The sequence below is a fragment of the Cebus imitator genome, unplaced genomic scaffold, assembly GCF_001604975.1.
Source record: "Cebus imitator isolate Cc_AM_T3 unplaced genomic scaffold, Cebus_imitator-1.0 Scaffold43, whole genome shotgun sequence".
In the NCBI taxonomy this organism is placed as follows: Eukaryota; Metazoa; Chordata; class Mammalia; order Primates; family Cebidae; genus Cebus; species Cebus imitator.
In genome coordinates, this window is record NW_016107358.1 from 9375136 (window position 1) to 9388053 (window position 12918).

Here is a 12918-nt window from a genome sequence, read left to right on the forward strand (position 1 = left end):
TATTTTTGTATTTTTAGTAGAGATGGGGTTTCTCCATGTTGGCCAGGCTGGTCTCGAACACCTGACCTCAAGTGATCTGCCTGCCTTGGCCTCCAAAAGCGCTGGGATTATAGGCATGAGCCAACCCACCTGACCATGATTGCTAATACTTTTTTTTTTTTTTTTTGAGACGGAGTTTCGCTCTTGTTACCCAGGCTGGAGTGCAATGGTGCGGTCTCGGCTCACTGCAACCTCCGCCTCCTGGGTTCAGGCAATTCTCCTGCCTCAGCCTCCTGAGTAGCTGGGATTACAGGCATGCGCCACCATGCCCAGCTAATTTTTTGTATTTTTAGTAGAGACAGGGTTTCACCATGTTGACCAGGATGGTCTCCATCTCTTGACCTCGTGATCCACCTGCCTCGGCCTCCCAAAGTGCTGGGATTACAGGCATGAGCCACGGCGCCAGGCCCAACTGCTAATATTTTTAAGTAGAAAAAAATCATAAAGCAGATGCTGGTCAGATTAAGAATGAAGCTGTCCTAAGAAATAGTGCATGGAAGCATGCGAAAGTTTATCCTGCACCTTTGCCTCCTGGGGCGAGGGAGTCACCAGGACACAGGATGTGAGGAGCACCCCTATATCTCCAGCACCCCTGAATGGGCTTTCTTGTCAGAGTTTGGGTCTCCAGGGCACAGCTTCCATTCTTCCTAAGATAGAGTTCCCTCTACTCTTTGTTAGGTAAATATGAGTTAATATACCAAGGGCAGGCAGGAGTAGAGACTGTCCATCTGTTATGGGTTGGGCTGTGTGCTCCCAAATTCACTGTTGAAGTCCTGATCTTCTGAAATATTTACAGGGGTGGTTCAATGAAAATGAGGCCATTAGGGTGTGTCCTAATCTAAAATCATTAGTGTGCGTCAATATGTTCATTGCAGCACTGTTCATAATAGCAAAGACATGTAATCCACCTAAATGCTTGTTAATGATAGACCAGGTAAAGAAAATGTGGTACACATACACCATGGAATACTATGCAGCCATAAGAAAAACAACATCAGGTCCTTTGCAGGAACATGGATGGAGCTGTAAGCCATTATCCTCAGCAAACTAACACAGGAACAGAAAACCAAACACCACCTGTTCTCACTTGTAAGTGGGAGCTAAATGACGAGAACACATGGACATGCAGAGGGGAATAACACACTCTGGGGCCTATCAGAGAGTGGAGGGTAGGAGGAGGGAGAGGATCAGCAAAAATGACTAACGGGTACTGGGCTTAGTACCTGGGGGATGAAATAATCTGTACAGCAAACACCCATGATACAAGTTTACTTATGTGACAAACCTGCATCTGTACCCCTGAACTTAAAATAGAAGTTTAAAAAGGGGCAATGAGGACACAGACGTGTAGAGAGGGAAGACTGCAAGCCAGGAAGAGAGGCTGCAGGAGAAACCAAACCTGACACTTGGATCCTGGACTTCCAGCCTCCAGAACTATGCAACAATAACCTTCTGCTGTGCATGCCCCAGTGTGTGCGACTTCCTTACACCAACCCCGGCAAACGAAGACATCATCCAGACTAGGTAGGCCATTTTCCTAAAATATTACTAAACTATGTCAAATATTTAAACACTGTTTTATAAAATACAAGCTGAAGTGTTTGAACCACGTTTCCTCATTTGCACATTTATGCGCCAGTGAATTGCTGGTTGACATATTCATAGGTTTAAGCATATGGCATCTGGTTCATTTCATATATGTTTGGTTTCAACACGCTGAATCCTGTTGTCACTTATATTAAAGTCCCCAAAAGACCTCTTCATGAAATGTTAAGGAGAGATCATGAAATAATGAAATCAGATAAGTAAATAACTGAATCCAATGAATCCAACCAAAATTGAAAGTTGCCGTATTAGGGTTGAGTTCGTACTATTTTGAGTAATAGTAACATATTATGGAATGAGGCACAAACAAGATGCATTCCTAATTATATGTGTCTGTGCGTGTCTGTGCGTGTGTATGTGTGTGTGTGTGTGTGTGTGTGTGTGTGTGTTGATGCATAAACTCTGGACCAAAAAAAAAGCGTTTTCTTAAAGAACTATTTGAAGTCACTGGAAAGAGGACGAGCAGGCAGAAACTGGAAGAGCGTCCATTTGTAAGAGATGAGCATTTGTCTGGCTTTCTGCTGGGGCTGATGTAGAAAGTACAGTCTCTCCCACCACCTCGAGGGCTCAACGGATGGAAGAGGGATTCCTAAATGGCTGGAAAATGAGGGGGGAAACACCAGATTGAAAGGAACAAGGGAGCTCTTCCCGGGACGTTGTCTGCAGGCACTCAGAATGGTCCAGCGTTTGACACACCCATATTGTAGGCTTTCCTACAATACAACCTCTCACAAAACCAAGCTGTCCCGAAGCCCTGGTAATAGAATTGTCTACATTTATACCAAGAAGGTTGGGAAAGCACCAAAATCTGCCTGTGGCATGTGCCCAGGCAGACTTCGAGGGGTTTCTGCTATATGACCTCAAGTTCTTATGAGATTGTCCAAAACAAAGAAACATGTCAGCTGGGCCTATGGTGGTTCCATGTGTGCTAAATGTGTTCGTGACAGGACCAAGCATGCTTTCCTTATCGAGAAGCAGAAAATCATTGTGAAAGTGTTGAAGGCACAAGCACAGAGTCAGAAAGCTAAATAAAAAATGAAACTTCTTTGAGTAATGAAAATGAAAGGACTTAAAAAAAAAAAGGAGCAAAGGAGGAGAGCCATAAAACCTGTGTATAATTTCCCCCAGGTCTTCCACTGATCTCTTAGCTGTGCCTGAGTGGGAGACGGTCCAGGGAAGCTTCCAGAGGGAGCCAGCTGGAGTGCTGAGGAGACAAGGAAGGAAACAGAAAATAATATGTAGTAAATCTCAAAAGGCTGACATTTTGGGGAGCATGTTCTCTGACCACAGTGAAATGAAACTGGAAATTGACATCTTGAAGATCTCCAAAAAACTATAATGGGCATTACTGAGCAATGGATGAGCTTTGATTATGGGCTGAGGATTAAGGTAATAATATTGTATCAGTGTTAAGTCTCCGGATTTTGATAATTACACTGTGCTCATGTACAAGATGGTCTTTGTTTCTGGGGGATACACACTGGAGTATTTGGAGGTCAAATGGCACAGTCTGTGGGGGGAGGGAGAGGGAGAGGGAAGGGAGGGGAAGGAAGAGAGAAGAATGAAAAAGCAAATGGCATAAAATGTTAAACAATTGTTGAATCTGGGTAAATAGTATACGGGAGTTCCTTGAACTATATTTGCCGCTTTTGTAAAAATTTTAAATTATATCAAAATTTACCCTTTTAAAAAATAATAAACCCTAATTCACATCCTATTTTGCTTCTATTTTCTTCTGGAATTGTCTGTATTGGAGATTAGAGGCAAGACGGTCCATAGAGCCTCACCCCAACCCCGGGCTGGGAGGGGCTGTGAATGGTACCGTGGGGACCGTGCCCAAACAGCAGACAGGGGCTTTGTCACCTAGCGCAGAGGGCAGACCAGGTCCCCACAGCCCCAATCTACTCCTGAGCACCACCTCACCATTACTGGGTTTCTAAGTAGACGACAGCAAGGTCCTTGTGCTAAACTGCAAAGCACATCACAGAAGCCAGAGGCAAGGATTAGTGTCCGCTAGACGAACGGCCAGCTGCTATTACCATCTTGTGCAAAGTTTAGAAACCGCTAGATAGGAAAGGTGAGACAGCAGTCGTCTCTGAATAGTGAGTTTTTGTGTGGTGGCGGTGGTGGGGGACGTTTGGAGGAGGTTGAGGAGGGGAGGGAGAGTTGCTGCCCACAAAGAACCCTTTAGAGAGCAATATTGACATCATGATCTGCCCTGTCTCAGTGTTTCCTGCTTATCCCCGTGAACCAGACTCCTCAGACAGATTCTCTTCTGTCTTTGAAACGCATTAACTCTGCACACGCTGGTGGTCCTGAAGCGCCTCTCTGCTGCCTTCCTGTGTTTGGGAGAATTCTCCCTCCAGTGTCTCGGTGGGAAAAGATAAGAATGCCAGGGACTTGCTTCCTCAGCCTTCCTCGCAGTGTAGGGTGGGATGTGAGGCAGCCAGTCAGATGCATTTGCCCAGAGTCCCAGGGACCCCCAAGGCTCTCTCTCGGGCAGCTGGCACAGCTGCAGGCCATGGAGACCCTGGGTGGGTGGTGCAGGTACAGCACCCAGCAACTGGTACTCTTAGCACCCTCAGCGGCTGCAGCAACAGTGTCCCTGAGGACCAGTTACAGGCGTGGCTCCCACGCACCCAGCGGCTCTGCGACTCACCGGACGTCACGTGTACAATCTAGTGACATTAAACACTTTCTCAGCGTTGTGCAGCCATCACCACTTTCTAGCACTTCATCCCTCAAATGGAAACCCTGTGAAGCAGTCGCTCTCATTCCTCCCTTCCCCTCACTGTCCCTTGCGACCACTAGTGCATCTGTCCCCAAGAATTCGCCCTTTCTGGATGTTTGATGTGAACAGAATCTTACGTTATGTGGTCTGACTTCTCTCCCTGAATGTTTTCAAGGCTCATGCATGCTGTAGCACATATCAGAGCTTCAGTCCTTTCTACAGCCAAACCACATCCTGTTGCATGGATATATTACATTTTGTTTACCCATTCATTTGTTGATGGGCAGTGGGTTGTGTCCAGCTCTTGGCGATGGTGCATAGAGAGGCTACGAATATTCATGTACTAGCTTTTGTTTGGAGATCTATTTTCCATTCTTTCCAGTATGGGCCTAGGAATGGAATTGCTAGGTCATGTATTGATTCTACATTAAACTTGTGTAGGAACTGCCGAGCTATTTTTCCTAGTACTTTTTTAAAATACATTATTTTCTGCTTAATATAAGCAGAGTTTATTTCTGTTGCTGGCAACCAGGAACTTGGACTGATATCTTATTCTCACCTTGCTGATGGGAAACCTGAGGCTCAGGGAAGACTGACTGGTTAGTCCAAAGCTCCTGGCTGGATCCAGGCCACAGATCCCTTAACAGTTTGCTGCTGAGACTCTAGGACAATGAGATTCCCTTTGCCTCTCACCTCCTGCATAAATAATACGGTGCAGTGGTTCCCAACAGGGGTCCCTGGAGGCCAAGGGCGCCATGAATTATTGACCAGGGTCTGGGAGCTATTTTGAATATTTCACTAAGTGTAATGGAAAACCTCCACTTACGCACAATGAAGCTATTCAGGCTATCTAAAATGTCAAGTTTCTTTGCTTTTGGCAGAAATTAAATCAACCCAGGGTAGTAATAAGGGTTACTGCCTGCTGATTAGAGACTCTGGCTGGCAGCTATGTATATCTTTGATTAATTTTAAAAATGGGAAAATGAATAAATTATTACTTAATAAATGGAGTTGTTTGGTGAATTAAAATCTTTTAAAACATGGGGTCCATGGGGAGAGAAATCAGATATGAGTGTCTTGGTGATAAGAAGGCCATCAAAGAAAGCATTGAGAACATGTCCTTGGCTGGCACCTGGGGCTCTGGGTCTGAGAGTCTTGATTCTGCCACTGACAGCTCAGCCCTTGTGCCAGTGACCATGGGTGTCCCCTTCTCTGCCACAGAGGGGCTGATTTGCTGTTGCTAAGCTTCCTTCCCGCTGTGGTGTCCTGTGATTCTAACCCACCTATGAAGGGAGGCAGCCATGAAGAGGGGAGATAATTCATTTTTTTCTAGATGGCTGAGCTGCCCGCAGGACACAGCAGTGACCAGAGATGGGAGATCCTGCACACACCCGGTCTCTCTCCAGACCTCTTCTCCTGTTGTATCCTCTGGCTTGCAGATGGCCACTTTCCTTCACCCCTCACCTCTGCCCTCACCCACATCCGTTGCCAGGCCCTTTTTATCTCTGGAGGTCTGTCCTCTGGATCAACACCTCTCTGTCCCCAGGCTGTCTCCCACATGGTCCCCAGCCGGGCTCCTAATCATTCACCACCTGCTTCCCTGGCTGGCATCACAGAACCCTGATATCTTTGTTTCCTCTTTGCTAACAGTGGTGTGGTCACATCACACCTTACTTGGTGCAAGGTAAGGTGTCGGGAAGCAGCCGTGACACCTGCCTGCCTGGTACACCTCTCACCATCCTTCCTAAAGCCTGCACCAGCTGCAGGGAGCCTCCCGGATGGCTGGGCTGTTCCCAGCCTCCAAGCCTTTGGGTCATCCCTAATTGCTTTCTTGACATTTAGCTTGAAAGAGTGACAAAGTAACATTTTAACTCTCGGCGACACATACTGGTCCTGATGACAAATACAGTCAGCCCCAGTGGGCTTCTGTGTGATTTTTGAACCTGCCCCTCCACCACTCTGGGTGCTAAATATACTTATCACCTGAAGGAACATTTACCGTCTACCTAACCATGAGTTAGAGACATAAAGAAATTAACATTTGTAAAGAGCCTAAGAACATTCAAAGGAATGGCACCCCGCGGTGAGTAAACAGCTCCGTGAAGTGCAGCTCTGGAGGGCAATCTTGCCTGTCGTGAATACCAATGTCTTTGACTGACAACCCACAAACAGACATCCATCAGTCAAAGACAATGGTTTGGGAGCTCCTGCAGCTCACGCCCTGTGTGGGCATCAGACCTGAGGTCACTGTGTCATGGGTCTACTTACTATCTACCTGGAGATATGACCAGATCCCACAGTGGGAGGGCTCAGTCTCGAAGAGTGCTCCTCAGCCCTCAGACATCAGTCCAGGTCTCCAGCACTTCTGACCCATTGGCTTCAAGTAGGGGTTCGCACGACTCCCACTTTGTGTTTGATTAATTTGCTGAGCGACTCACAGAACTGAGGGACACACATTCACCAGTTTACTTTAAAGTATATTGCAAAGGATACAGATAAAGAGAGGCACAGGACGAGGTATGGGGGAAGGTGCCTGGAGCTCCTGTGCCCTCCCTGGGCATGCCACCCTCCAGGAGCCACCATGGGTTCAGGTATCTGGAAGCTCCCGAACACTGTCCTTGTGGGGTTTTATGGAGGCTGCAATGCACGGGTGTGCTTGACCATGCGGAAATGTGACTGGACAGAAAGCACGTGACCTAAACCCAGGAAGACCTGCCTGCTCAGACTTTTCTTGGCCTTTCTAAGCAGCATTCCTTCCTCTAGGGTATGGGGCAGGACCTTCTGTGGAATGAGGTTTTTTTTTTTTTTTTTTTTTTTTTTACAGAGTCTTGCTCTGTTGCCCAGGCTGGAGTGCAATGGCATGATCTTTGCTCACTGCCAACTCCGGCCACCTCTGTTCAGGGGTTCTCCTGCCTCAGCCTCCTGAGTAACTACAGGCACGCACCACCACATCCTGCAAATTTTTTTGTATTTTTAGTAGAGACGAGGTTTCACCATGTTGGTTGGGCTGGTCTCGAACTCCTGACCTTGTGATCCGCTTGCCTTGGCCTCCCAAAGTGCTGGGATTACAGGCATGAGCCACCGCACCAGGCCTAATGAGGGCTGTTTGATCCACAAACAGATTAGCATCCCATCATGAGCAGGTGAAAGAAAAACAGAAGGTCAGAGAGAGAGATTCTGTTTCCTGAGTCCTAAAGCACCCCAGCATTCTAACAAGGAATGTGGGCGTTGGCAGCCAAGAACCTGGAGGAAAACCAATATGCATATCCTGATACCATAGGCTTCTGCGACGCGAAGTGTTTTCCAGACACTTCCCAGACCTCACAGTCCCTTCAGCCTTCCTTTCATTGTCAAATTCTCGGGCCTGACGCTAGCAGCTTTTGCACACACTGTGCCATTTAATTCTGACATCAGCCCAGTGTCCCAGCCTGCAGGCGTGGCTCAGGGAGCTTAGCGGGCGCTCAAAAACGCTGTATTTGAATTTGAACTGCCTGACTCCAAAGTCCAAGCTCGTCACTACTTTGATCGTCTTCCTGTGTTCGACTTGAAAATGTGCTTGAGGCCACCCTATTAACCAGTGTTTCTCAGTCTGTTGCCCACACAAGCACGCACTGCCAGAGCTCAGGGTCCCTCTCCTGGCCTGGAGTCAGTCCCCAACAAACCCCAGTGAGAGCCTGCTGGGGTGCAGGCATGGAAAAGGCCAGGCCTTGGGGTGTTCTGTCCCAGGCTGGAACAGCACAGCCGAACCACGTCAGAGCTAGTCACCCGGGAGGCTGGGCTTGTTTAGCTTTCCGTCTTCTGGGGTGCCAGTCTGTAGGGGACAGAGAAGCTCCGTGAGCTCGTTGTCCCTGTGCTATTAAAAAACCCTGCAGACGGTGCTGCCTGGGCGTGGGGGTGATTAAGGCACAGTGACAGCAGGTTGGCTTGCCGCCCTGGCCGGGAGGAGTGCTTTGCCAGGCATTGTTTCCCCCATCAAACGGGGAGGAACAGGTGGCTGGACCCAAAGCGCTTCCCTCCAATGTCTGAATTAATCCCAGAGCAGCCTTCTCCAGGGGGGCTGGTCAGGAGACAGGTGCATAGGGGACGGAGCGGGAGGGAAGAAGTGAGACAGAGGATAAGAGGAAGGAAGGGAAAGAGGGAAGGAGGAAGTTCCCTTGTGCTGCCCAAGGCCAGGGCTTTGTAGGGTGGGGGGATGAGAGAGAAAGGCGTTGAAGATGTTACTCTTATCCAGGCTTCCTTGGGACCATCAGGATTTCTTTTGCCTGGGTCCTGATGACCTGTGACTGGCTAAGGGGGCACTGCGAAATCCACTCTCAGAACCACATGCAGCCGCCTCATCAGAGCAGGGAATGTGGACCTGCTGGGCACAGGCAGCCAACGGCAGCCATATGCTTCCTCCTCCTCCCCATTGAGTAGCAAATTCTTGGGGAATCCAGAAGACATTCTTACCTCCAAGGGCCTGGGAGCATTTGAGATCGGCTCCTCCTCTCGTCCCAGCTGTCACTGCCCTTCTGTCTCTTGTGCCCTCCAGTGCCAAGGTCATGGGCTGGCAGAACATGTGGTCCGGACCCTCTGTGCATGGACAGGCCCTCCGCAGCCGACTTGACCTGAATTCGGAGCCGGCAGGCTGGGACACCCCTGAGTCTCGGCCAGCTCACAGACTGTCAGCTCAGTGTGTCTCTCCAGCGGCTGCCAGAACACTCGGGGGCATCCTGGTCACATGAAGGCTGTGCATCTGGGGATGCTAAACTTGAAGGCCCCCCTCAGCCTGAACACACTGTGAGCCCCCAGTTTACTTGCTGTGATCACTCTCACAGGTAGGCACAGGGGGAGCCATCTGGGAGGGGGGCATTGTCCCTCTCTCTCGGGCACTGCGTTAGATTCCTAGAGCTGCTGTAACAAAGCATCTTGAGCTGCGTGGCAAAACCATAGCAATGTCTGGTCTCACAGTTCTGGAGCCACGAAGTCTGAAATCAAGGTGTTTCAGGACCGGGTTTCCCTCTGAAACCTCTAGAGGAGCCTTCCTTCTTCCAGCTTCAGGGAGTTTGCTGGCAATATTTACGTTCCTTGGCTTATAGATGGCACGTGGTGTTCTCCGGGTGTCCCTGTCTTCATATGGTCATCTTCTCATAAGGACACCAGCCACACTGGATCAGGGCCCAGCCTACTCCAGCATGGCCTCACCTTCACTAATGACATCTGCAAAGACCCTGTCTTGAAACAGTCACCCCCTGAAGTGCTAGGGGTCAAGACTTCAACCTTTCTCTTCTGGGAGACACACAATTCAACTCATAACTGGGGCTCTCCAGGATCCAAGGGTGAAAGTTCCTTCCTCATTTCTTGTGTAGTCTACTGGTTAAGCCTTAATGGTGAGCAGCTCAGTCTTGCATGCTCTGAAAGGAACACACTGCTCTCGATGCCCTGAGCACATGGGTTGCCTGGGGCCTTGCTAAAGGCAGATTCAGACTCAGCTGGTCTGGGGAGGGGCCCAAGACTCTGCATTTCTAATAAGCACCCAAGTGATACCCATGCCGCTGGTCAGTGAACCACACTTAAATAGCAAGGAGCTAGCCCATGAAGCCTTCCCAAGGAGTCGGGCCCCTCCTGTCCCTGGGGAGAGGCGGAGGGCTGCAAGGTTCAAGTGCTAGAAGGAGGAAGCAGAATGCTTCAGTTTAACAGTCAATAGAAAACGGTTTCCCTAGTACAAGAGCACGGTCAAATCTGCTCCAAGGCCCCAGGCTGGAAGCTGCCAGCTAAATTATCCGTGGCCAAATCTTTGCAAGGGAGTGGAGGATGGCTGAGCTGCTAGGCTCGGGGGAGGCCCTCCACTTCTGCCTGCTTCCGCCTTTGTCCCAATTCAATCAAATCCCATGCTTTTATTTCTCCTGGGAAATACTTTAGAAACGGGATTTTTCTGGGTCATGTGGTAAATGTATGCTTAACTTTTTAAAATAACTTTTAAAATATTATTATACCTAATAAAAGGTATAATTCACCTACCATAAAACTCACCCTTTTCTAAAGTGTACGACTCCGTGGCATTTCGTAGATTCGCAGAGCTGGGCAACCGTCACCACTGTCTCATTCTAGGATATTTTCCCAACATAGGCTTTTAAGAAAAATGCTAATTCACTTGTAACATTGTACTGGGAGAAACCAAGAGCTCCCATGCCTTAGCTCCTTTTGGCCTCACTACAATCCCATGAGTATGATTAGTACCTTCATTTTCCAAGTGGGGAAACCAAGTCACGGAGCTCTGGGAACTGCTCAAGGTCTCCCAGCTGGTCAGTGGCAGAGCCACAGTTCAGGTCTGATGCTCGAGGCATCTAACCCACAGCAGGGCTTTTGTTTCCTCCCAGGTGGCAGGTTAGGTGTGTTATCCAGGAGATGAGGGGTGTTGTGGGGTGGAGTTAGGCCTTGGATTAAGGGCGGGTGCTAGTCTCACCCCATGTAAGTGGAACAAGGCAGACAGCAGGGCTGGCGCCCTGAGAGCAGTGGAGAGAGGCTCATGGAGTCTGATTCCCCTGGGTGGGAGAGGGGTTTTCTGCTAGGAAGCCATGGGCAGCTGCGCTGGCTTTGCTATGTGGTCACTGGATGGGAGGTGGACTCAGGAAGTGCTCATTCCCACCCTGTTGCTCTAGTCAAGGGACCTCACGCTCAGCACTGGGGTCTCACCCTTTCCCTTCCCCCTCTGTGCTGGTGTGTCCACCCTATCCGTTCCCAGGATGCTGCCCTCCTCCAAGGCAGCATCCAAGGAAACCACCAGCAGTTGGGAACTCATAGCCCCATTGTTTCTCTCCCTTTGTCCTTTGCAGGCCTGGTTTGCACCCTAGACACCTCCAGCTCCACCCTGTGGCTTCATCCATGTGGCTGTCACTCTCCTGGAGAGAGCTCCATGCCCGGTGCTCCATCAACTCAAGGTTGACCTTGTCCCCAGAGCCCTTTCAGACCCATTTCTCTGCCCATCTCTTCTGGAAGCTCTGCTCCCTCGGCTCTAAGCTGCGTCTCCACTTAGGAGCTGCGCTGCTCATTTGGTTGTGAGATGTAGTGAGTCATTTTCTTCCTGTATTGTGGCATAATTTGCATACAGCAAAAGGCAGACATCTTGAAGTCTAGAGTTTGATGAGTTTGGACAAATGCATTCATCTGTGTAACCCACACGCCTATGAAGATGAGAACATTTTTGGTCAGGTGTGGAAGTTCATGCCTGTAATCCTAACACTTTGGGAGGCTGAGGGAGAATTGCTGGAAGCCAGGAGTTTGAGACCAGTCTGGGCAACATAGTAAGACCCCCTGTTTCTAAAAAAAAAAAATAGAATTGCTATTTGGGAATCTGGCTTAGCCAAAAAAAAAGAAAAAGAAAACATTTCCCATCGCCTGAAAATTTACAGTAAGTCTCTTTCCAGCCCCAGACAATCTCTGATGTGTTTTTTGTCACTAGAGATTAGTTTGATCTCTTCTGTAACTTCATAAATGCATTTTCCTGATGACAAATAATGTGGAGCCTCTTTTTATTTTACTGGCCATCTATAGATTTTTTATTAAGTATATTTTCAAGTCTGCTCATTTTTTCAAAATGAATTTTAAAAACATTATTATCAAGTTGTAGGAATTCTTTGTATATTCTGGATATAAGTCAAATACATGTGTTTCAAATATGTTTTCCCAATCTGTGGTTTGCCTATTCATTTTCTCAATAACGTATTTCAAAACGCAGACGTTTTAAATCTTGAAAAAGTTCAGTTATCATCTTTTTGGGTATTAATGTTTTCCGCGTCCTTTCTAAAATGTCGTTGTCTATCAAAGGTCAAAAAGACGGTCCCCTGTGTATTTTTCTTTAAGCCATGTAGTAAGTTTTTGGCTTTTATATTTAGGTCTATGCTCCGACTCAAATTGATTTTGTGTGAAGTAGGGTGTCGAGATTTTTCTTTCTGTCCTTATATGAGTAACTTGTGGCTCCAGCATCATTTGTTGAAAAGGCCTTCCTTTCTCCATAGGACTGATCTGGCATCCTGGTTACTTCTTATTAATAATAAAGTAGAGATGACTTCAAATGATTCATTCTTGGTACATTAACAGCTGTTTAAAAATAGATTTCAAAGTTTCCTTTATACTAATGTCAAGCTCATACATGTGCATTGTAAGGTCCTTTCTTTCTTTCTTTCTTTCTTTTTTTTTTTTTTTTTTTGAGACAGAGTCTCCCTCTTGTTGCCAGGCTGGAGTGCAACGGTGTGATCTTGGTTTACCGTAAGCTCCTCCTCCAGAGTTCAAGCGAGTCTCCTGCCTCAGCCTTCAGAGTAGCTGGGATTACAGGCATGTGCCACCACACCTGGCTAATTTTGTATTTTTAGTAGAGATGGAGTTTCTTCTTGTTGGTCAGGTTGGTCTTCAACTCCTGGCCTCAGATGATCCACCTGCCTCGGCCTCCCAAAGTGCTGGGATTACAGGTGTGAGCCACTGCGCCCAGCCAAGTCCTTTCTTAATTGGGAGAGCAGGGGCAAATCGTGCTCTGTACATAGCCGCGGGTGCACCTGTGTCCTGCA

General features: G+C 48.0%; 1 pseudogene across 1 annotated transcript; it reads left to right on the forward strand.

Annotated features, from left to right (window-relative positions):
- Nucleotides 1-2319: 2319 nt before the first annotated feature.
- LOC108302896 lies at nt 2320-2726 on the forward strand (annotated as a pseudogene). Its single transcript, XR_001824574.1, has one exon. The product of XR_001824574.1 is annotated as a 60S ribosomal protein L34-like (transcript).
- The last annotated feature ends 10192 nt before the right edge of the window (nt 2727-12918 follow it).